General features: G+C 47.2%; 1 pseudogene; it reads left to right on the plus strand.

Moving 5' to 3' along the window:
- LOC147105065 (guanine nucleotide-binding protein G(t) subunit alpha-2-like) overlaps nt 1-26,250 on the plus strand; it is a 98,199-nt pseudogene that overhangs the window by 43,344 nt on the left and 28,605 nt on the right.

Raw genomic sequence — 26,250 nt, forward strand, 5'->3', positions numbered from 1 at the left:
GGGAGATGCCATTGAGCCGCGGAGAAGAAGGAAGAGCGCGGGAGACGCCATTTTTAGAAGCCGCAGCGGAGAAGAAGGGCGAGCGCGGGAAGGAAGGAAAGCGCGGGAGATGCCATTTTGTGCCAGCGGAGAAGAAGGGGAAGCGCGGGAGGCGCCATTTTTGACAGTTAACTCACACCCAAGGATGCCGAAGAGTGGCAGTATCTCTACGTTCGACAATGAAGTCGAAGATTGGGCGACATATGTGGAACGTATTGAGGTGTACTGCAGGGTGAATGAAGTGCCAGATGCTAATAAAGCACTGGTTTTGTTAAATTCCATGGGTGCAAAAACTTATGGGTTACTGCGAAATCTAATAACCCCAGAGAAGCCGGTAAACAAGAATTTTGAAAGCATAGTAGAAATCCTACAGGACCACTTAAACCCCACACCGCTGCTGATAGCAGAACAATTTAAGTTCCATAAAAGGAACCAACACAAAGACGAAAGCAATGCTGAGTACCTAACGGAACTGCGCAAGCTATCGAAACACTGCCAGTTTGGAGCGGGACTAGCAGATACGTTAAGGGACAAGTTTGTGTGTGGGCTACAAAGTGAAGGAACCCAGAAACGGCTTCTGTCGGAAAAGGATCTTACGCTGGACAAAGCTTTCAGTATGGCAGTATCACACGAAGCAGCCGCAAGGGGCGCTGCAGAGATACAACGGAGACCGCAAGAATATGGCACCAATGAAATGTCCTATGGAACAGGGAAGTGCTATCGCTGCGGCAGAACAACACATGACCAGAAAGATTGTTGGTTCAAGGACCAAATGTGCAGACAGTGTGGGAAAGCAGGACACATAGCAAGAGTCTGCAGGTCTGGGAAGAAAACCAACAGTAAGAAATTTCCACAGGAGAAGTACAAAAAGGTACACCAGGTGATGGACAGTGGTTCAGACAAACAGAAAAGTGACACAGACTCCGGAAGCAAGGAGCTGGGTTGTCTGAAACTACATAAGGTAACCGAAATGGAGGATCACCAGACTATCTGGGTTACACTCAAGATAGATGGAGTCCAAGTGAAAATGGAATTGGACACAGGGTCAGCTCTAACAGTCATAAATCAAAGAGACAAGAAGCGGCTATTTTCACACATACCCTTGAAAGCTACAGAGATTGTCTTGAAGACGTATACGGGGCAAAAAGTTTACCCCAAAGGAAAAATAAGGGTGAAAGTGACATATAAAGGCCAGGAAATACCTAAAATGGATATATATGTATTGCCAGATGGAGGACCACCACTGCTAGGATGTGAATGGATCCGGAAGATACAATTAGATTGGCATTCCATACAGGCACTGAAGGTTGAGGCCAAAAAGGATGACGACGTCACACCTGGACGACTGTCAAAAATGCTAACTGACGCAAAAGAAGTGTTCCAGGAGGGACTAGGAACACTAAAAGGAATAACAGCAATGATTAAAATAGAGGAAAATGCAAGCCCAAAGTTTCTGAAGGCCAGACCAGTGCCTTATGCGATCAGACCAGCTGTTGAAGCAGAGCTGGAAGGGTTGGAACGTTCAGGAGTACTGTCCAAAGTGGACTGGAGCGAGGGGCTACACCCATCGTTCCTGTAATGAAGAGGTCGTTGAGTAATACTCCTGGGGAACCAAAGAAGGTCCGCATCTGTGGGGATTTTAAGGTGACAGTGAACCCAGTCCTTCACATGGTACAATATCCGCTTCCACGAATTGAGGATATTTTCGCCTCGCTATCTGGAGGTAAACGCTTCACCAAAATTGATCTAGCCCAGGCGTACTTGCAAATGGAGGTAGAAGAAGCTTCGAAACAATACCTTACGATCAACACTCATAAAGGTCTCTATCAATACAACCGGCTGGTGTTTGGAGTAGCATCAGCTCCGGCTATTTGGCAAATGGCAATGGATCAAGTCCTGCAAGGGATTCCAGGGACCCAGTGTTATTTGGACAACATCTTGGTCACGGGCGAAAATGACGGTGATCACCTCGCCAACTTGGAGAAGGTGCTCACCAGATTAAAGGAGTATGGGCTACGAGCTAATCGCCACAAGTGCGAGTTTTTCCAGAAACAGATCTCGTGTTGTGGCCACGTCATCGATGAAGAGGGGTTACATAAGTCCCCTGACAAGATTGAGGCAGTAGTCAAGGCTCCAGCACCAGAAAATGTGTCACAACTGAGGTCGTTCCTCGGGCTGGTAAACTACTACCACAAGTTCTTACCAAATTTGTCTACGGTATTACACCCACTGAACACCCTACTGCAAACAGGGGTACCATGGAAGTGGGATGACGAACGTAGACGAGCTTTCCAGAAGTGTAAAGAATTGATCACATCAAAAGAGGTGTTGGCCCATTTCAACCCAGCACTATCAATTCGTTTGGCATGTGATGCATCACCCTATGGTATTGGAGTGGTGCTGTCGCACAAATTCCCAGACGGGTTGGAGAGGCCAGTAGCCTTTGCGTCTCGGTCACTAACCTCAGCCGAGCGCAACTACGCCCAGATTGACATGGAGGCCCTCAGCCTAGTATGGGGAGTAAAAAAATTCAACCACTATCTGCATGGGCAGAAGTTCACCTTGCTGACTGACCACCAACCGCTTGTCTCCATCTTTAATCCTAAGAAGGGCATTCCAGTGATGACTGCACAGCGGTTACAAAGATGGTCCCTGTTTCTAGGGGTGAATCAATATGAAATAGAATATAAAGGCATGAAACAGCATGGGAACGCTGATGGGCTATCGCGCCTGCCACTGCCTACTGTGGAGGAAGCACCAACAGTGGACCCTATCGAGATATTTTATTCGTCAATAATTGAACGATTGCCAGTAACAAATGCGGATATAGAGAAGGAGACCCGAAATGATCCGACGCTGTCGCGGGTATATGAATTGACGGTGAGGGGATGGCCAACATATGGTGACTCACTGTTGCCAGCATTCTCATCCAGAAGAGAACAGCTGTCAGTATGCCAGGGGACAGTGATGTGTGGATCCAGAGTGGTGATTCCACCCAAGTTAAGGGAGAGAGTGCTAAATGAGCTACATGAAGGTCATCTGGGTGGAGTGAAAATGAAAAGCCTTGCTAGAGCTTATGTGTGGTGGCCAGGAATCGATCAACAAATCGAAGACCTAACTAAGAGCTGCTTAGGATGCCAGAAGGTCCAAAATGCACCACCACATGCCCCTCTACACCCATGGGAGTGGCCCTCCTCTCCATGGCAACGGGTGCATATTGATTTCGCTGGTCCATTCATGGATTCAATGTTCTCAATAACAGTGGATGCTCATTCAAAGTGGCCTGAGGTGATAAAAATGTCTTCAACCACTACAGAGAAAACGATTGCAGTCCTACGGACCATATTTGCCAGAAACGGTTTGCCAGAGCAGATTTGCTCTGATAATGGACCACAGTTTGTGTCCGACGAGTTCAAAAAATTTATGAGAAGGAATGGGGTAAGGCATTACACATCCGCCCCGTATCATCCAGCCACAAATGGATTGGCTGAGAGGTTCGTACAAACCTTTAAGAAGGCGATAAAGGCCATGTGCAACGATGAAATTCCACTACAGCATAAGATGGACAATTTCTTGTTAGCCTACCGAAACGCGACACATGCAGTTACCAACCAGACCCCGGCCATGATGTTCTTTAACCGAAGGTTGAGATCTCGTCTGGACTTGCTCAGACCAAATGTGCGAAGAAATGTTGAGGACAAACAATTCCAGCACATCAATGAGAAGCCGACAAGGAGCTTCAATGTAGGACAACCAGTCTTGGCCCGTGACTATTGAACAGAGAAATGGCAACCCGGAACGATATGTACAAGGCAGGGGCCATTAATGGACACAGTGGATGTCGGGGAGAACATTGTGAGACGCCACGTCGATCAGATCTTAGCGTCACAGGAACGCGTCAACCCCATGTCTCAAGTACCTGGGGATGAACCCGACATACCGGTAGCATCTACTTCAGACCCAGTAGCAGTGGAACCCAATGAACTACCCGATGAAAAGGGGTCAGAATCGCCTCTGCACCAAGAACAAGAACCTCCGGAAAGGTGCTATCCCGAAAGGGTCAGGAAGCCGCCCCAAAGACTGAATCTATAAATGGACTTTTGTTGTTTAATGTACATGTTGAAATGTTAATTGTTATTTGAATATTAGGGGTATTACTAATTTAAAGGGGAGGAATTGTAGTGTATGTGCCTTTAAGTCAGAACTACTTTTACAGCTCCTGTATACTGTAGTACCGGCAGTGACCACACCGGTATATAAGCTTTGTGCATGCCTCTGTACCCCCAGTCTTGAGACTACCCTCCTCCAGTAAAGACCTGTTTATTGTTAATGTACAGCATCCATGTGATTATTTAATAACAGCATATCCTCTGAATCACAGATCCAACAATAACCCTCTCATCTCAGGGATCAATCCAGTGAACCTTTATTGCACCACCTCTAAGGCAAGTATATACTTCCTCAGATAAGGAGACCTAAACTGTCCACAGAAACAAAAGCACTTTGGCACTCTTACAAATGAGCAACATGATCCTTAAGGACAGCAGAAACGCCACAAGATTTCTTTCCCTTCTGTGATGTCTCGTCTGTGAACGGGACTATGTTCTGTGTGGCCGGAACAACTACACTTCCTCGGGCACGAGGTAAATAAAATATTTTTTCCTCACAAGTGTCAACTTGTGTAAAATTGTTACACTTTAACAACCTTGTTTATTTGACATTTAATACCCAGACTCCCTGAAAACCCCAGTTATTCTTTGGCAGCTTCCCATTCATGAAACAGAATGATGCCATGTCTGAGTTGGTGTTCAATCCTCACTTTACGTCCTCCTCCCCTGGTAATTCTCCGAGTTCCTTGTAATTGGCCTTTAACAAAGCCAGCTTTAAACAAGTAAAACGCGGTGGGGTGGGGGGGAGCGTGGATTGATAATTTCTGTGAGCTGTTTTAGATCTACTGAAGCACAGATAGTCCAAACATTTATCACTCTGAGTGAAGATGTTCTTAATATCTGTTTTAGACTTACTTTTCACCAATTCAAACTTGCGGCCTCTGCCCCTCCTTGACTCGTTTACTTTTAAGTAATATTCTGGCTCGAACTTGTCTATATCAACATACAACCAACACCACCAACGCAGATTATCTGGTCATTTATTTCATTGCTGTTTGTGGGAGCTTGCTGTGCGCAAATTGGCTGCCGGGTTTCCTACATTACAACAGTGACAACACTTCAAAAAGTACTTCATTGGCAGGAAAGCAGTTAGGGATGTACTGAGGTGGTGAAAAGTGCTATATAAATGCAAGTCTTTCTTTCTATACCATTCAATATTTTTTTACCTCATCCCAACTAAACTAACTTCTTCCAAGGCACTTGAGGTTGTATTGTTTTAATCTTACCGCATAGCTCACCCCGATTACCCTTCAGGACAGCTGCTTAACTCACAGTTAATACATGAAGAGGGAAAAATTGGGTGGCACCCCCTTTGGGGCGATAACTTCGCCGGGGCGCTAAAAGTAGCGCCCCAAAAAAGGTAGCACCCCCGCACCGTAAATTGAATGGTAGCGCCCCAAGCAGGAGTGGGACGCTACTGGAAGCGCTCACCCCTCCCTCCTGGGGCGCTCCCATTCAATATCGCAGTGCAATGTGCAACAGCGGCACGAGCATCGGCACATAGCGCCGCGGTACTACAGGCCCCTCCCCTGATTAAAGGGAAGAGGCCTAGCGCAGCGTGCACCAGGGCCCTGCTGGTCCACCGGGGAGCGGGGTGCCAGGAAAACAGTTCGACTGATCACAGCCGGCACCCCAGCAGGGGGAGGCCAGAGGGGGCAGGTGCTGGCGGGCAGCCCCCCAAAAAAATGGCCGCCCGGCACCCACCCTTTAATCTGCGCTGCTGCGGCCTCAAACACAACACCCAGACCCTGTCGGACATAGTGTCCGGCAGTAGTTCAGGGGGCGCGAGCGAAGTTAGCGAGCGGGGCGCTGCGCACGACGATGATGTCATCACCGGAGGTGCAGCGCCACGGGGCGCTACCGGCTACTGCCGCCACTAACCTCCCGCTGAATTTCACTGCAGGCGTTAGCGACTCCACACCCGGGCGCTAGGTGCTTTGCGCCCCATTATAACGGGAGCTGCAAAGCAACCCAATTTTTCCCCCAAAGTATCTTCCTGATATTTTGCTCCCAGCATCTGTTCCTTTTTATAATTTCTGCTCAACAAAATATTTTTTCAAAGTGATTGTTCTCTCCACTGAGAGCAGTTACTGATAATTAGCATCACATGATGATACACACTCGCTCCTCCACAAATGCTCCGGTCTTCAAACTTATTTCTTTTAAGTAGAGTGTGGACATTCATTAACATGCAGAAACCCCTGAGCATTCAATCACCAATGAACCCTTTTCGACAAATTCTTTCATCTACTCTGTGCTTCTGCTTTCACACATATATTGGGCAGCGAGTGCAAGCAATGCAATCTCATGATTTCGTGACAGAAGTGCGTCAATGAGCTTTGTAAAGCAAAAGGATGGGAAAGTCCTCATTCTTTGATTGCAGTTCAACTTCCCTGTATACAATAAGAAAAGCTTCCATCCCACTGTGGATGGGTGCGGAGGAAATCACTTTAGGTTCCCTTTCCTTTAAGGAAAATCACATCACTGGCAAGGCCAGATAATCTACTTCCCTGCTGTATGAAAATTGGCTGCTGTATTTACTCACAGTGACTGCATTTCAAACAAGTAATTCAATCAATGTGAAGCAAGCTGGGATGTCCTGAGAAACACTATAAAGAAAAGAATATAGCGCCTTTCACGACCACCAGACGTCCCAAAGCGCTTTACAGCCAATGAAGTGCTTTTTGAAGTGTAGTGGCTGCAGTGTGCACCATCTACAAGATGCACTGCAGCAACTCGCCAAGGCTTCTTCGACAGTACCTCCCAAACCCGCGACCTCTACCACCTAGAAGGACAAGGACAGCAGGCGCATGGGAACACCAGCACCTCCAAGTTCCCCTCCAAGTCACACACCGTCCTGACTTGGAAATATATCGGCCGTTCCTTCATCGTCGCTGGGTCAAAATCCTGGAACCCCACTCCCACCACACAGACTGCAACGGTTCAAGAAGGCAACTAGGGATGGGCAGCAAATGCTGGCCTTGCCAGCGATGCCCACAACCCATGAACGAATAAAAAAAAAGACACTGTTGTAATGTAGGAAATGCAGCAGCCAATTTGCACACAGCAAGCTCCCACAAACAGCAATGTGATAATGACCGGATAATCTGTTTTTTTAGTGATGTTGATTGAGGGATAAATATTGGCCAGGACACCGGGGATAACTCCCCTGCTCTCCTTCAAAATAGTGCCATTGTATCTTTGATGTCCACCTGAGAGAGCAGACGGGGCCTCGGTTTAACATCTCATCCAAAAGGCAGCCCCTCCGACAGTGCAGCACTCCCTCAGCACTGCACTGGAGTGTCAGCCTAGATCTTTATAAAGGCAAGCTCTTTATTTCCAGCTCTGCTAAATGAGAGGGACACTGAGAGCCCTTCCGTTCTTTCTCTTCTGTTTTTTGACAACTTGTGATTCCTATTTTCTTCCATCACAGGGAAACAGTTTTGATGTTCAATGGCATTTTCGGAAATAAATCCTGAATGGGTTCAGTATTTGTCAAAATCTCAGTATTACTGCAGCTTTAGGTCAGTTTGCACTGAGTGTTAGTTACTTCTCCTTTTGGGCAGTGTCCAAATGACTCGATTGTGATTAGACCTTCTAAGCCCCTCAGACCAATTCAGATCTCATTCTTCAACTTTTGAAGCCAATAGTTGGAGCCAGCGTTTGGAGTCATAGGGCTGGATTTTGATACTGGGGCGGGCTGGGGTTGTGTAATCCGCATTTCGTGTTAGCCACCTGATTCTAAATCGATGTGGGAAAATGATGCCATTTTAAATTAATTGGCCAATTGAGTTCCAACGTGTGGGAACCCATGGCCAATGAGTTTTTCCAGTCTGAAAGTCGCCTCCGATGATATCATCATTGCTGCTACATTTAAGGTCTGCAACAAGCTTTGCTTCTTCTGCAGACTGCCAACCTTTTGCCTTTGCAGTGAGAGGCACCTGCAGGAAGAATGGCCAGCCAGAGACCTAGGTCTGCACCCCGCTTTGATGACGTTTCCCTGCAGGCTTTAGTAGAGGGAGCAAGAGCACATAAAGAGGTGCTCTTCCCTTCTTCAGGGAGGAAGAAGCCTCCCCAGCAAACCAAGGCTGTGTGGAGCCAGGTGGCAGAGGAGGTCAACTCATTGTCAGTAACCCGCAGAACCTGGCTTCAGTGCAGGAAGAGGTTTCATGACCTTCTGCGCACTGGAAAAGTGAGTATGAATTTCCCATCACTCTCAATCTGATCCCCATTGCCTCTCCTCACCAGCACTCAGCTTTAGCAATCTCTTCCTCCACATCCCACTTGACACTGACACCCATGCACCCTTACCCATTCCCTGTCTCTCTATGGTCACATTCACCTAACTATTCGACTATGCAGCCCTCACACTCCCTATCACTGTGATGCAATTACAACTTACAACACACAGGGAGGTCCCTTGGTCTTGCCACCTCACTCCATCTTTGTCTCCTTCTAAGCATCTATGCTATGGATTCGCTACACTCACTCCTTCATTCTCACTCAAACTCCACTTGTCTCCCTCACTGCAGGAAAAGAGAGCTCACAATAAGAGGGAAAGAGCGAGGACAGGAGGAGGGCCACCTTCAGTAGCCCAGCTCACCACCTGGGAGGAGGCGGTCCTGGAGATCGTAGGAGTGGAGGAAGATTCCTAAGTGGGGGACGGACAGATGGGCGCATCACAGCAAGCTGGTGACAGAACAGTTTATCATCTCTCTCAATGACATTGCATGAGTCACTGATAATGATTCTGAAGCTCCAACAGATGGACTTATGATCATCTGCAATATGCAATGTGCATGTAACCTTGGCCTCACATCTCTGAATCTTTCCTTTACTCCCGCACAGGACCATCCCAAAAGCACCCATTCCCACTATCCAGGAGGAAGAGCATGAGCTTCCTCACTCCTCAGAGGAATCTGCAACCTCTGAGGGCGCAGCGTCAGCAGAATTCACCGCACCCAGCACCAGCGCAGACACTCACACCTCGGAGGGAACATCGCGAGATAGAGTAGTGTTGTCACCTGGTGTATCACAGCTCACAAGTGAGCATCAGCAGATTGTGGAGATAGGGACAGCAGTGGAGAGTCCTAGTCGGAGGGCGCAGGACTCTCTCAGCTCAGCTCAGCTGCATGCCGACCCTCTGCCTCTGGGATCATCCATAAGATCAGTGGTGCTGGAACTCCAGGAACAGATGCAGGAGTCTCTGGCAGGTTTTGTCTCCAGGGTCTCTGCGAGTGTGGAGCGAATGGAGGAGTCCATTGCGAACATGAGCAGAGCCTTTGTGGAGTCATTGGCGCATGAACGCATAACCATGGAAAGGATGGCAACCTCCGCCGAAAGGATAGCTACAGTAGACGAGAGGATGACTGCGGCCATGGAGGAGATAAGTCGCCAGAGTGCAGAAAACATGGTGAGTGTTCAGAATAGAATGACATCTCTGGAGGAGCGATGGTCATCTATTGAACACAGAAACTAGACCTTCATGGAAGTCCTTCTGAGTAGGACTGCCAGTGCAGATACGGGTCCCCATGGCCCCCCTGATGTGCAGCAAGGTGCTCTCAATCCACTTGCAAGCGCTGAGGTGGACCTGACCCATGAGAGGGATGTTGTTTGCAGAGAACAAGGAAGTGGGGGCACCTCTCCAAGTGCTCACACTTCCATGCCACTGACAAGTCCTCGGTCAGAGCCCCACCAGAGTCCGCACCCAACTGAGATCGACGTCTGAACCCCTGCACAACCGCAGGAGCAGCAGACTGTTGGCGAGCCCTCACAGGTTTGCAACTCCAGAGGACGCCCGCCAAAGGTGTCGAGACAGGAGCAGCAAGAAAGCGAGCAAGGGACCTCCACATCTGTTGAAGCCAAAGGGGAAGCACCACGTAGGAGCACGCGTAAGAGAAAGATAGTGCACAAATAGTCACAAGGGTAGTCACTTGGGTGAAATTTGATGTTTTATAATAAAAAGCCATCAGATGATTACTGTAAATAAAAAATCTGATGGCTACTGCTGTAGTTGTGGCGTGTGTCATTTCACGAATGGGACTTCCACATTGAGGGCTTAGGATTACTTGCAATTGTCAGTATGTGGGTCAGATTGCTAGGAATCCACTGGTTCTTGGTCATTGTCGATGCTTAGATAAGAAGCTGCGAGGCAAAAGTGCTTGATTGGCTAGGCTAAGCAAATCTGGCCAAGATGAGTGCATTCCTTGCATCCCGAGCAGCAATGTTCTCGCTTACTGCTGCCGCTGGTTGATGGGCCTCTGCAAGATGTTCATTTTCGCTCTCCTCCTCCTCCTCCTCCTCCTCATCTGAGGAGGATATGTGACGAGCCACTTGGTCCTCAGGAATCTGCAAGCCACGACGCTGTGCCATGTTGTGAAGTGCACAGCAAACCACGACGATTCTGGAGACCCTGGCAGCTGAGTACTGCAGGGCTCCACCTCATCTATCCAGGCATCTGAAGCGCATCTTCAGCAAACCGATGGCTCTGGTGGACATGTGGCTGGAGTTGTAGCGCTCCTCAGCTTCGTTGGATGGGCTCCTCAACGGCGTCATTAGCCACGTCTTCAGGGGATAGCCCTTGTCTCCAAGCAGCCATCCGTTAAGTTGGTCTGGTGGACTGAAGAGCGGAGGCACACTAGACTGGTGCAGTATGAAGGAGTCATGGCTGTGGTGTATGTAACCTGTTCCCCCTTAAGAGAACTTAAGCCTGGTCCACCTTAAGAAAGGTACTACTTTCTTTGGCTGCTGTATACGTAATACCGGTGGTGACCACACCGGTATATAAGCACAGTGTAATAATATTGTATTCAGTATAGTCCGACCTCCAACCAGTAAAGACCTGTTGAATTTACTCTTGTGGTCTGTGTAGTAATTCTCACTATAACACACAGACTTAACAGTGGCGACGAGTCCGATTCTTACCCTGCGGCAGTAATTTCCACGGCGACTTCGTCCACAGACAGGACGTCGAAGAGAGGTTTCCACCCTCATCACCTACGGGAAGACACGTCGAGCGGCAGGCATCGAGCAACCGGAGTGCAGAAGACATCCTGACCTCGAAGCCTCCATCAGCGACTGTCAGCTTCTTCTACTACCTCGTGGTGGGTAAGCCGGGCAGCAACGCGACAGAAAGTCAACCGCGTTGGCTGTACAGACGGGGCTGGGAAGACGGAGGAATAAGGGCGGTGAGGTCGATCGCGACCAGAGATAAGGGCCGGGCCGCTTTCGAGCGAGAGGCGCAGCGCGGGACATCGATCGCGACCGGAGATAAGGGCCGCATTCGGGCTAAAGGCGCAGCGTCTGGGGAAACTGAAGGCGCGAGAGCCGCGGTGAAGCGGAGACAGCGTCGGGGGACGGGTGAAGACCGCCAAGCGTGGGAAAACCGCCATTTTGTGGGCGGAGGACGACGGCAAGAGCGGGAAGCCGCCATCTTAGATAACATTAAAAATACGATAAATTGCTATGATGCCTAAACATGGGAACATTAATGCCTTCGACAGTGATATAGAAGACTGGACTATGTACGTAGAACGCATACAAAACTATTGTAAGGCAAATAAAATTCCTGAGACAGATAAAGCACTAACATTACTAAACTTAATGGGTGCGAAGACATACAGGCAATTGAAACACCTGTTATCACCAGATGAACCGGCGGATAAGACGTTCGAACAGATTGTTACTGTCCTAAAAAATCATCTTAGCCCCACGCCGCTGATGCTAGCGGAACGATTTAAATTTTACGATAGAAGACAGCGGCAAAATGAAAGCAATGCTGAATATTTGATGGAATTACGTAAGCTAGCAAAATATTGTCAGTTTGGAACGGGACTGACAGAGGCACTTCGAGATAGATTTGTGTGTGGTTTATTTAAACAGGATACACAAAGGCGACTGCTCGAGGAGAATGAGCTGTCTCTCGAGAAGGCGGTCACTATGGCAGCAGCACATGAGGCCGCAGCGAGAGGCACGGCAGTAATGCAGCTACGGCCACCGGAACTCGGTACAAACAAATTGGGTTTGAGTTCTGTCAAATGTTATCGTTGTGGAAAGACAACGCATGATCAGAACCAGTGTTGGTTTAAAAACCAAGAATGCAGAACGTGTGGCAGGTTTGGCCACATAGCTAAAGTATGCCGGTCAGGAAAGAAGACCAGCAATAAAAAGTCACCGCAAGGAAAATATGCAAAGGTACACAAGGTGACAAAGAACAGTTTGACTGAACAGAAGTCAGATTCAGATGCTAGCAGTAATGAACTGGATAGCTTAAGAATACACAACGTTGGTAAGGATACAGACCTCCAGACAATTTGGGTCACTCTTAAGATAGCAGGAGTCCAAGTAAAAATGGAATTGGACACTGGATCGGCATTGACGGTCATGAATAAGAAAGATTACAGAAGGTTATTCCAACATATTCCCTTACAGGATACGGAGATTATATTGAAAACGTACACGGGGCAAAGAGTGTACCCCATCGGAAAAATAGAGGTAGAAGTGGTCCACAAGGGCGAAGGAAGCCAAGTAATGGACTTATATGTGCTACTTAAAGGAGGTCCACCACTACTAGGACGGGAGTGGATTAGGAAAATGAATATGGACTGGCACTCCTTGAAAGCACTAACGGTAGATTCCGGGGAAACAGCTGTCAAACCTAAACGATTGTCCAGAATATTGGATGAGGCTAAAGAGGTGTTCCAGCCGGGACTGGGAACACTGAGAGGAATTACGGCAAACATCAAGATTGATGAACATGCACAACCAAAATTTTTTAAAGCCAGACCGGTACCCTATGCAATACGACCTGCGGTTGAAGCGGAGCTGGAAGCACTAGAACATTCAGGGGTACTGTCTAAAGTAGATTGGAGTGAGTGGGCTACGCCCATTGTTCCCGTTATGAAACGTCCTGCGAACAATAAGCCAGGAGATCCAGGGAAGGTTCGCATCTGTGGAGATTTCAAGATCACCGTTAATCCGGTGCTTCACATGGTGCAGTATCCGCTTCCACGGATTGAGGATATTTTCGCTTCACTGTCTGGCGGGAAACACTTCACCAAGATAGACCTGGCGCAGGCGTACTTGCAGATGGAGGTTGAAGAAGAGTCATGCCAATACCTCACGATCAACACGCATCGAGGGTTGTACCGGTACAATAGGCTGGTTTTTGGTGTGGCATCGGCTCCAGCAATTTGGCAGAGGGCCATGGAGCAGGTATTACAGGGAATTCCAGGCACACAATGTTACCTGGACGACATTCTGATCACAGGTGATGGTGATGAACAGCATCTCGCTAACTTGGAACTGGTGCTCAACAGACTGAAAGAGTATGGACTTAGGGTAAATCGGCAGAAATGTGAGTTCTTCCAGAAGCGGGTCTCGTACTGTGGTCATGTCATTGACCGGGAGGGGCTTCATAAGTCTCCTGACAAGATAGCGGCAGTTGTAAAGGCTCCCGCTCCGGAGAATGTCTCTCAGTTGAGGTCGTTTCTAGGATTAATTAACTACTACCATAAATTTCTGCCAAATCTATCCACGGTGCTGCATCCATTGAATGCTCTTTTACAGAAAGGGGTACCATGGGACTGGGGCGAAAACTGTAAGAAGGCATTTCGCAAAAGCAAAGAATTGATCACCTCAGAGGAAGTGTTGGCTCACTTCAACCTGACACTGCCTATTCGGTTGGCTTGTGATGCTTCTCCATATGGTATTGGGGCAGTACTCTCACATAAATTGCCAAATGGCACGGAAAGGCCAGTCGCGTTTGCATCCAGATCATTGACCTCCGCTGAGCGCAACTATGCGCAGATCGATAGGGAGGCCCTTAGCCTTGTATGGGGAGTGAAGAAGTTTAATCATTACCTACAGGGCCAAAAATTCACACTTCTGACGGACCATCAACCGTTGGTGTCCATTTTTAACCCTAAGAAGGGTGTTTCGGTGATGACAGCACAGCATCTCCAGAGATGGCCTCTTTTCTTAGGGGCATATCAATATCAGATAGAATTCAAAGGTACGAAACAGCATGGCAATGCTGATGGCCTGTCGTGCCTGCCACTACCTGAAGATGAAGACACGACGGAAGTTGACCCTGTTGAGTTATTTCATTCGACCATTATCGAATGTTTACCTGTCACCAACGCAAGTATTGAAAGAGAAACCAGGAACGACCCGACACTAACAACAGAAAATGCTGGAAAAACTCAGCAGGTCAGGCAACATCCGTGGAGAGAAATTTGAGTTGACGTTTCAGGTTGGACCCGACACTGTCCAGAGTCTACGAGGTGACAGTGAAAGGATGGCCAACACGGGGTGATCCTCTGTTACCGGCATTCTCGGCAAGGCGAGACCAGCTGTCCGTCTGCCATGGTACTTTGATGTACGGGACAAGAGTGATTATTCCTCCCAAGTTAAGGGAAAGAGTTTTAAAAGAACTACATGAAGGTCATCTGGGGGGAGTTAAAATGAAAAGTCTTGCTAGGGCTTACGTATGGTGGCCGGGTATTGACCAACAGATTGAGGAGTTAACGAAAAGCTGCGCTGGGTGTCAAAAAGTGCAAAATGCACCTCCGATAGCACCGCTACACCCATGGGAATGGCCTTCAGCCCCATGGCAACGTGTACACATTGACTTTGCTGGTCCATTCATGGACTCCATGTTCCTAATTGCGGTGGACGCACATTCCAAATGGCCAGAAGTCATCAAGATGAATACCACTACTTCAGAAAAGACAATTGCGGTGTTAAGAACAATATTCGCAAGGAACGGATTGCCAGAACAGATCTGTTCGGACAACGGACCACAGTTTGTATCGGAAGAATTCCAACAATTCTTAAAGAAGAATGGAGTTAAACATTATACCTCTGCCCCATATCATCCGGCGACAAACGGGTTGGCTGAAAGATTTGTCCAGACATTCAAAAAGGCTATTAAGGCCATGAATGATGATCAGATTCCGCTGCAACACAAGGTCGATAAGTTCCTGATGTCATATAGAAACGCCGATCATGCCGTGACTAACCAAAGTCCTGCTATGATGTTTTATAACAGGAGGTTGCGGTCCAAATTGGACTTGTTAAAACCAAATGTGCGGAGGGAAGTGGAAAACAAACAGTTTCGGCATATTAACAGCAAGACCACTTGAACTTTCGACGTAGGACAACCAGTGATGGCAAGGGGCTATGGAAACGACAAATGGCAGTCCGGAACAATCCGGGCCAGACAAGGACCTCTGATGTACACCGTAGATATTGGTCATAATGTGATAAGGCGTCATGCGGATCAACTGGTAGAGTCGAGAGCAAGGGTCGAACCCATGTTTGTGACAGAGACAGCTGTGGAAGACGTTCATGAACCTGAAGCATCTACCTCGGCCGAGAATGTATTTGATGATGATGACACCCAATCCATTGGCAACCAACTAGAGGAGGCACCTCAACAACAAGAATCAGAGACCACTGAAAGGCGTTATCCAAGCCGAATCAGAAAGCCTCCTGAGAGACTGAACCTTTGAACTGTTATACCTGAAGTTATATATGTATATATGTTATGTTTATTTGGGGATATGACTGTTAAGCTAAAAAGGGAGGATTGTGGTGTATGTAACCTGTTCCACCTTAAGAGAACTTAAGCCTGGTCCACCTTAAGAAAGGTACTACTTTCTTTGGCTGCTGTATACGTAATACCGGTGGTGACCACACCGGTATATAAGCACAGTGTAATAATATTGTATTCAGTATAGTCCGACCTCCAACCAGTAAAGACCTGTTGAATTTACTCTTGTGGTCTGTGTAGTAATTCTCACTATAACACACAGACTTAACAATGGCAACTGCCAAGGTACTTGGCACAAACATGCAAAATCTCCTTCTTGTGGTCACACACCAGCTGAACGTTAAGGGAGTGGAAGACCTTGCGGTTGACAAAAATACCTGGATTGCAATGGGGTGCCTTAAGGGCCACATGTGTGCAGTCAACGATGCCCTGCACCCTTGGAAAGCCTGCCAGATTAGCTAATCCAACCACACGCGCCGTGATACTTGCTTGATCCTTGATGAAATGGATGTGATTGTGCGTGATGGCAAAGAGGGCATCGGTTACCTGCGTGATGCAAGTGTGTGTGGCTGCCTGGGAGATGCCGCTGATGTCTGCTGCTGATCCCTGGAATGAGCCTGAGGCAAAAAAGTTGAGTGCAGTGGTGACTTTGACGGCCCCTGGTAAGGGTTGTCCACCTGGTCCTCTGGGCTCCAGGTCTTGTTGCAGCATTGCGCCGATGTCACCCACTACCTCTCGCGAAAGTTGGAGCCGCCTTTGGCACTGCCGCTCAGACATTTTGAGGTAGCTGACCCTGTGTCTGTAGACCTTGTTTGGGGGGTATCTCCTGCGCCGATGGGTTTCTATGCGCTGACCTCTTCTGGCCTGTGCAGCTTCAGGTGGGTGAGCAGCAGCTTGGCGCTCCTGTTGTTGCTGCTGCTATTGGTGCTGCTGTTGTTCCTGGTTCTGCTGGTGCCGCGGCTGGTCTTCTTCCTCATCTGATGTCCAGAAGGGAAGGAAATAAATGCCTCCCATGCTTCTGGTATATGCCTCAGTTGAGGGAGCGCTCAGTGAAGGTGGCGAGAGGGGTTTCCCAGGAGGTCACACTGGAGATGGGTGTCAGGCTCCAAACTTCCACAGCTGTGGTTATGCCTTCTAAAAGTTCCCCAGACCTGAGACAACAAAGTCCTGCCATCTGCAAATGATGGCTGATCAAATATCCTATTTAGTGGTTGAGCTGCAGCTGATAGTCAGCAATCCAATCGTGCTACCGCCAGGTTTCACCGTCGTGTTTCAGAACAGGCGTGCTTCACGTGGAAAAAGGGTTAAAATCACAAAGGCCTTCCAAAATGGCATTATAGAGGCAATTTAGTGCTTGTTAAGGGCCTTAACGGCCTATCCTGCCTCTTGGAGGCGGGACAGAGATGGGACCAGTAGACACGATGGGCTGGATTTTCATTCAGAAGTCGGGAAGGAGGCGGGACTACAACTTTCGGGTTGTAGTCCCGCCTCCATCGAGATGCGGCCAATTCACGCGATTTTCACTTGATTGACCTTGTTGAGCACGCCCAGCGGGTTCAGCAGGCCAATTAAGGGCCGCCCGACAACAGGTGACGTCACAGATTGATATTTCATCTGTCAAGAGCTTTTGACAGATGAAATATCAGCGTTTGACAGCTCTTTGAAGCTGTCAAACACTGACAATCTGTACTCCAAGTTAATTCCTTCCTCTCAGGCTGATTTAGAGATCTCTCCGGAACAGAAAGCTGAATGCTGCAACTTTTGACAGCTCGCGGCCATTCTGCTTTCTGTGCCGGTGAGATGAGGGACTCCTGAGACCTGAAGGAAGGAAGGCTGTAAAGGTAATTACATGTAATTAAACTTCTTTAAACACTTTACACACACCAAACACACTTACCTCTGCACTCATGCACCCATCACTCACCTGAACACCGGACATCTCGAACCCTTCAGCCCGACGGTCCGCCTTACTAACTTGCCGTGGTTTGGAGCCGTCGGGAATCCCACACTTCAGGAATAAAAATAGGGATTAGGCTAAAAACTGTTAACAGGCAGTTAATTGGCATTAATCCCCTTCCCGCCTCGGGGAGGCGGATCCCAGCACAGGTCGGGTATCCGCCTCCTTTGAAACTGGCATGGAGGCGGGTTGGGTGCGGAATGGGTTCGTGCCCCTCGATTTCGAGATTTTAACCCCCCACACGCCTCCAATCCCGCTTCCACGGCCCAATGAAAATCCTGCCCGATTTCTTGAAAATTGCTTGGAGGCGGGGTTGGGCCCGCCTGCCAGTTTTTGCAATTTTAACCCGCCACACGCTTCCAATCCCGTCTCAACGGCCCGATGAAATTCAAGCCCATAATGTACATACATAATAGAAGGTCAGCCAAAGGCCAACTGCTCAATCGAGCCCATCCCAGTCTGACATGGTGTAGCTTCTGCACACCATCACCCTCTTATCCCCTGCTCCCACCCCCCCTACACAGCAATCTCCTGGGAGAGGAAACAAAACAGTGGTAGTGACAGGGATTGGAACTCCCCCCAATCCAAGCACCCAGGGTCAACATCAAACAATTCAAGGATCAGACACAGCATAGCCAGATGTAGAGTAAAACTCCCTCTACTGTGCCCCAACAATGTTTTTTTTTATTTGTTCCTGGGATGTGGACGTCACTGGCAAGGACAGAATTTCTTGCCCATCCCTAATTGCCCTTGAGAAGGTGGTGGTGAGCCGCCTTCTTGAACCGCTGCAGTCCGTGTGGTGAAGGTACTCCCACAGTGCTGTTAGGGAGGGAGTTCCAGGATTTTGACCCAGAGACAATGAAGGAATGGAGATACATTTCCAAGTCGGGATGGTGTGTGACTTGGAGGGGAACTTGGAGGTGATGGTGTTTACATGCACCTGCTGCCCTTGTCCTTCTAGGTGGTAGAGGTCGCGGGTTTGGGAGATGCTGTTGAAAAAGCCTTGGCGAGTTGCTGCAGTGCATCTTGTAGATGATACACACTGCAGCCACGGTACGCCGGTGGTGGAGGGAGTGAATGTTTAAGGTGGTGGATGGGGTGCCAATCAAGTGGGCTGCTTTGTCCTGGATGGTGTTGAGCTTTTTGAGTGTTATTGGAGCTGCACTCATCCAGGCAAGTGGAGAGTATTTCATCACACGTTTAATGTGCCTCAGCCGCAACCTCAGAAGAATGAGGAACATTCTTTGTTCCAGTCCTACTCAGGTACCCCCCCACACTTCTTTTCCCAATACATTGATGACTGTGTTGGTGCCACTTCCTGGTGTTTCAGCATCCGCTGCATTTTGCTGTAGTCTCAGAAGAGCATCCCTTACTGCATCAGTGTGACTTCCCCCCAACTGCCCACATTCCCCACACCAGCCATCCTATGGCCTGAGTTAGCTTGCCAACTAGAGCTAAGATTAAGCATAGTTTCATGCTGTAGGAACAGGTCCACTAAGATCTGAATTGACACTGACCAAACTCACTTTAGACTATTAAAAGAAAAAAAGACTTACATTTATTTCTATAGCGCCTTTCACGACCACCGGACGTCTCAAAGCCCTTTACAGCCAATGAAGTACTTTTGAAGTGCAGTCACTGTTGGAATGTAGGAAACGCGGCAGCCAATTTGCGCACAGCAAGCTCCCACAAACAGCAATGTGATAATGACCAGATCATCTGTTTTTTAGTGATGTTAGTTGAGGGATAAATATTGGCCAGGACACTGGAGAGAATGCGTCTTCGAATATTGCCATGGGATCTTTTACGTCCACCTGAGAGGGTAGATGGGACTTCGGTTTAATGTCTCATTCAAAAGACGGCACTTCTGACAGTGCCACACTCCCTCAGCACTGCACTGGAGTGTCAGCCTAGATTTTTGTGCTCAAGTCTCTGGAGTGGGACTTGAACCCACAACCTTCTGATTGAGAGGCGAGAGTGCTATTGTAGTCAGCAAACAGAGTAGACTTCACCACATTCTTCAGGGCTGGATTTAGTGCCGCATCTCAGAGGTGAAAGGCCAATGTCAAACCCACTGTGCCAACCAGTTCCCCATCTCCGACTTTTCTTTATGTTCTTATAACCTGCGTGGAGCCTTTCCCACAGCAGCCTGCTCTTCCTCTTTTTGTGCTAACTGTTGCTTTTCGATGTTGCAGGTGCTGGCGCATCAGGAAAAAGCACCATCGTCAAACCAAATGAAGTAAGTTTAAATTTTCGGCATTTACCTTTTTTTTTTAAGGAGAAGATACAAAAGTTTAACCATTTCGCTGAACATGAGCCTATTAATCGTAAAACTGCATTTCAATGTTAAAATAACTCGGGCACTCCAAACGCAAATATACACGCGTCAGTTCCTCACCACATGCTGCGGTCACAGCGTGCCCATCTACACTACTAACACATTAGTACATGACGCCATTTGCAGGTCAAACTGTAATTGCACATTTCCTCCCACATGTACGAAATTCAGATTACAAATTCACACTTACAGACAGTCCCACACAGCTCCAATCTCACCAAGATTTAACTATTAACTATAGAGAAGTGGAACTGCCCTACCTTCTGCTAAAAATGTTATACATGATATAGCCCCGAAATATAAACGTCTTTAATCCAAGCCATTTCTTAATACATATACAGGTACATACACCTAGAATTAAACTACACTTAAGAAAGACTTTAAGATGAAAACAAGTTATGGAAAAGTTCCTTTCATGAATAAGGGACAGTTTGCTTCCTGTTAAATTGTGGTCAGTGTTCTTAAACTAATTTGAAATGTTAAATTTTAGACTCTGCTGATTTGCATATCTACTTTATCTCCAAGCCATCTTTGAGTAGGCACCCAGTCTCGGCCATAACTGAGATAGCTTTTAAGGGTATCTTTACTAAAGAAGGAAATAAAGAATTTGTTCTCCAATTGTTCAAAACAGTACAGCTCCGGTCAATATAGAAAACCCTAATTTCTCTTCTGATAGTTTTTCATTCCGGCACTAAGATATCTGCCACGGTGCCCAGCCAGGCTTAATTTACCTGTAGAGACTACAGCACTTCTTGCTGATGGGGAGACTAAAATTCACTGTATTTATCCAATAAAGGTTTGTACACATTGGCCTGGAGTTTCCGCTCTGTTGCGTTCGCTATCTTTTTGGCGCAATTTTCTCGATACCGGCATAACCGGCACACCAGATTTTTGGGCACTAAGGGAATGGAGGGCTATAGGGATCGGGCGGGAAAGTGGAGTTGAGGTCGATGATCAGCCATGATCTTATTGAATGGCCAAGCAGGCTCGAGGGGCCGTACGGTCTACTCCTGCTCCTATTTCTTATGTTCCTATGAGGCTAGAAGAAGGAAAAAGCAGGCTGTCAGCAAGGGTGCAGACTACCAAGCCAACACAGTTTTCCGGTGGAAAGTCTCCACACTAAGGGCAGTATCATTTCCGTCAATGCTCAAACACGCCGTGTTGCATATTGACCATGGAGCAGCATTGATGACATCGATGAGAAAGTCCATAGGGTGGACCCTTTGTCCAATGTAAGACGTGTAAATTTTTACTGCAGCCTAACGGTACTTAGAGTTCGCACCCGTATTGGAACAGACAACTCGAGACAAAGATTTCAGGGTAACTATTCTTTACTTAAAATCAATAGCGATTACAAGCATACATACATACTAACACCAGCGAGTGATCAGTTCAGTGGTGACTAGTAGGTTCTCTTCTCTGTGCGACCAATCAAATCGCCCGACTCACTGTGGCAGCCCCGAGTGCCTTCTGACTGCACGTTTTATACCCCAAAACTTAACAGCCCGCCCAATGCGCACGTGTCCCAGACCACGTTAATAATGGCCAGTAGTTGCTTTTCTTTCACCTCTCGTTATCTGTTAGTCAGTCAGTGGGCCTCAAGGCCGGTTACGCCATTGTCTGAAGAAGTTCCTGTTAACAATGGCTCGAAGGTTTGTTTTACAGAACTCTCAAGGCTCCACTTCCTTATCTGTGATTTTTACGGAATTTGCCCAGTAACACGGCCCCCAGTCTCTCAAGGTATGCCGGTCCATTAAATTTGGTCAACTTTGAGTTTAGTCAAGTTACTTAACAGCGATGATGTATTCTTACACCAGTCAGGGTAGAATAGGTGCACTGTGCTCATGAGGACAGAAACTTGGGGTGGAAAGTACAAAACATGAAGCATAAAACAAGCACAATGATCTTTATCAAATAATTCACAGAGTATGTTGGCTTTTCTTGTAGAATCATCCATCAAGATGGTTATACAAATGAAGAATGTCTGGCCTTTATAACCATCATCAATGGTAATATCCTTCAGTCTATCCTGGCTATCATTCGAGCCATGTCCATCATTGGGATCGATTATGGGGATTCATCAAATGTGGTGAGCACATATCCTGGTTAAAATATTTTATACAAGGGAGACCTTTTCATGCTCCAGCTAAAGCTCCATGTTATGTTTTGATATGCCTGGGCAAGAACAGTCCATTATTTTTAATGACACATAGCATTTGGCAAAATGTACACTCCACCCTTTTTACAACACGGTCTTCTGGAGTGTGAGTGTGTATGATGCATCATCATTACATGGTCCTGGGGTGGGGGTGCGGTGAGTTTAACCCTACTCGCATAACAGAAACCTGCCGGGTGGGCAGTTAAAATCGTCCGGGCTCTTACCTGTCTGAAAGCCGCCATGATCGCAATATCTTCAATTTTAACCTGCTCTCCTGAGCGGGCAGCAAGGACACCCGCCCGGAGCCAACAGGGTCCTTCTTTACAGATGCATGCTGTGGCCCGATGACATCATTGAGACCCGTCTGTAATTTTAACTCGGGCCTGAGTGGGGAATCCACTTGGAGTTAAAATTGGGGCCAAAATGCAGCTCCACATTTGAACCTCTCCAATCAGGTTTCCGCCCCTGCCACAGTACTGAAACGGCCCTAATCAAATGCCATCCTCTGTGACTGTGGTAAACTATCCCTCCTCATCCTTCTCGACCTGTCTGTAGCCTTTGACACGGTTGATCACAACATCCTCCTGCAATACCACACCTCCGTTGTCCAGCTGAGTGGTTCCCATACCTATCCAGTCGTGGCCAGAGAATCCACTGCAACAGACCAAACTACTCAAATTTCAGCTCTCCTCTGTGACCTTCTGTGGAAATGTGGGGAAGAGCTGCATCTTGTGCTCTACGTTGCTCTTTGTTATGTGACCTTTGCCATTAGTTCTCAATAAATATTCTCTGCGGTGCTGTTGAAAACAATGGACTGTACAAGACACGGAAGGCCTGATTAAACTTGAGCACAAATATCTTGGCTGACTCTCCAGTGTAGTGCTGAGGGAGTGCTGCACTCTCTGGAGGTGCTGTCTTTCAGATGAGACATTAAAACCGAGGCCCCGCCTGCTCTCTCGGGTGGATGTAAAAGATCCCATGGCACTATTTTGAGGAAGAGCAGGGGAGTTATCCCCGGTGTCCTGGCCAATATTTATCCCCCAATCAACATAATTAAAACAGTTTATCTGGCCATTATCTCATTGCTGTTTGTGGGAGCTTGCTGTGCGCAAATTGGCTGCCACGTTTCCTACATTACAACAGTGACTACACTTCAGAAAGTACTTCATTGGCTGTAAAGTGCTTTGGGACGTCCGGTGGTCGTGAAGGGCGCTATCGAAATGCAAGCCTTTCTTTTTTTCCGTACCATGTTCTGATTTTATAGTTTGTTGGGAGAATGAGATTTCAGAAATAAATAATAATAATTGCATTAATGGGTTACTTTTGGAGTGACTGTTTCGAAGGTTAAAAAGTACAACTAATCATTTTCTGTGGTGTTTAAGTTAGTAATGTTAGCTACTATTTTATTTCACAGAACAATGTACATTTTTTATTCTAATTTTACTGCAAAGAATAGTGTGAATTGGTACTTCAATTTTATACTATTTAAACAAAAACAAATACTTTTTAAAAACTTTTGCATCACTGCTGAGAGCAGAGCCTCTTCCTTAACAAATATCTGCTAACTTCCCCTGTGCTGCACTTACAAACTCCTCTGTCATATGTGGAATGATTAAATATAAAAAGAAAACAAAGACTTACATTTCTATAGCGCCTTTCACGACCTCGGGTTGTCTGAAAGTGCTTTACAAGCAATGAAGTACTTTTGGAGTGTAGTCACTGTTGTAATCGCAGAAGCATGGCAGCCAATTTGTGCACAGCAAGCTCCCACTAACAGCAATGTGATCATGACCAGATAATGTTTTTTTAGTGATGTTGGTTGAGGGATAAATATTGGCCCAGGACACCCGGGATAACGCCTCTGCTCCTCTTCAAATAGTGCCATGGGATTTTATACGTCCAGCTGAGAGAGCAGACGGGGCCTCGGTTTAACGTCTCATCCGAAAGACGACACCTCCGACAGTGCAGCACTCCCTCAGTATCGCACTGCAATGAAATAAATGAACATGTCCTCTGTTTTAGGTGTTGGTTGAAGGATAAATATTGGCCAGGACACCAGGGAGAACTGCGCTGCTCTTCTTTGGAATAGTGCCAAGGAATCTTTTACGTCCACTTGAGAGGGCAGGCGTGGCCTCGGTTTAACGTCTCATCCAAAAGACGGCAACAGTGCAGCTCTCCCTCAGTACTGCACTGAAGTGTCAGCCTAGATTACATGCTCGAGTCTCTGGAGTGGGACTTGAACCCAAATCCTTCTGACTCAAAGGCGAGAGTGGTGCAACTGAGCCACAGCAAACACTTATATACATATATATAGATTATGTTATAAAATCAGGTAGAATTTATCTCCATCAACCAACATTGATTTTGACAAAAAAAAACTTGCTTGTGTTGGAACAATGTAGACTGTGGGGCAGCTGATGTTTGCTGAACTGAGAGACAATATGTTAATTTACAGTTAATTCAGGCTGTATAGAGTCATCGTACAGCGAATGGGTCTTCCTGATTTGGTCAGCGTTGGGAGTGATATAATGATTGATTACACTCTCCAGTTTCCTAACTCCTATTTTGTTCTGATTTGTGCTTCTAGGATGCTGGGAGACAGCTGTTTAACATTGCAGATACTGTTGAAGAGGGAACTGTAAAGTCTGTGGGTTGTTTAGTTAATTAATGCACAGACTCCAAGAGTAACTTAAAACAGGACTTTACTATTCGAAGGTCAGGGCGAATCTGCCAAATAATCCTGACACAGCACTTATATACCGGTGTGGTCACCGTCGGTATTACAGTATACAGAAGCCAACAAAGTAGTGCCACACCTAAAATAGTTCTCTTAAAGGTGAACGGTTACATACAATGGTTTTCTTAAAGGTAGACGGAGACATACACTACAATCCTCCCTTTTTAGCTTACAACATACTTAGTCCCCCATTAAACATAACATATATTCAACTTCATGTAAAACAATTCACAGGTATAATCTATGCGGGAAACAGTTTACAGATTCAGTCTCTGCGGGAACAGTTCACAGATTCAGTCTCTGGTCTTGACTCGGTCCGAACAACATCTCTGTGGTGTAGCTGGTTCACATTGCTAGCGTGACTCATCCAATAGTCTTTCCCTTGACTTAACAGCTTGAACTTCCGTCCTGCTGAACCAGCAGTGCTGACTTTTACAAACAGCTGGACTGCCTTGGTAATTTTTCCTACTTGCCAACTGATTTGGCTCCCTTCGTAGGGCCCACGTACATGATCTGGTAGAAGTGATAATGATTTAGATGGTTATCACTTTCTGCTTCGTCTTTTTCTTTTCTGCTTCTTGGAGACTCTCGGGGCTCCCTTATCAGCTGCCAGCTGTAGCGCCACCATCTCCCTATGTTCCTTAGACTTTAAGTGCTTCATCCTGATTTCTGCACTTTGGGAGTTTTCATCACAAGCTGGGCAGACCAAGTCCTCGTAATATTCCGTGTCACTCAACAGGTCATGGTAATATTCGGTGTCGTCCTGAACTAGTCTAGCGAGAGGGCCTGCTACTTCTTCCTTACCCAACCGGACGTTAGCCGACTGTTGTTCCCTCCCTAGACATCTTTCCTGAAGAGACTTCTTCATGCGTTCATATTCATCCCGCTCTTCCTGGGTTTCCTGCCAATCCTTCACTAATGACCTCATTTGTGATTCCAATACTTCCCCTTCCATCGGGGATTGATTGATCGGGCTATTCAATCCTTCTACTGGAGCAGCTGTTTCAACATTCTGCAGTTCACATTGACGTGATTCAGCGTACTTTCGACAGCCCCGTAAAATCTGTGTTGCAACCTCAACTATTCCCCAAACTTTTGAGAGCTCCGAACCCCTTCCCTTTGAAGATTGAAGCTCGTGTTCAAATGGTTCCCCTTGCAGAGTCTTGTCTCTCAGCATGTGAAGGAGTTGGCTGACCGCTAACTCTTCCACGGGGACCCTGTGGATCAGAGTCTTCTCCATTTCATCCACCTTTTCCTCCAATGCTTTCACCTTTTTTTCCTCTTGTACTTTGGCTTTA

The sequence above is a fragment of the Somniosus microcephalus genome, chromosome 18, assembly GCF_052327205.1.
Source record: "Somniosus microcephalus isolate GS21.2 chromosome 18, FLI_Smic_1.0, whole genome shotgun sequence".
NCBI lineage: Eukaryota > Metazoa > Chordata > Chondrichthyes > Squaliformes > Somniosidae > Somniosus > Somniosus microcephalus.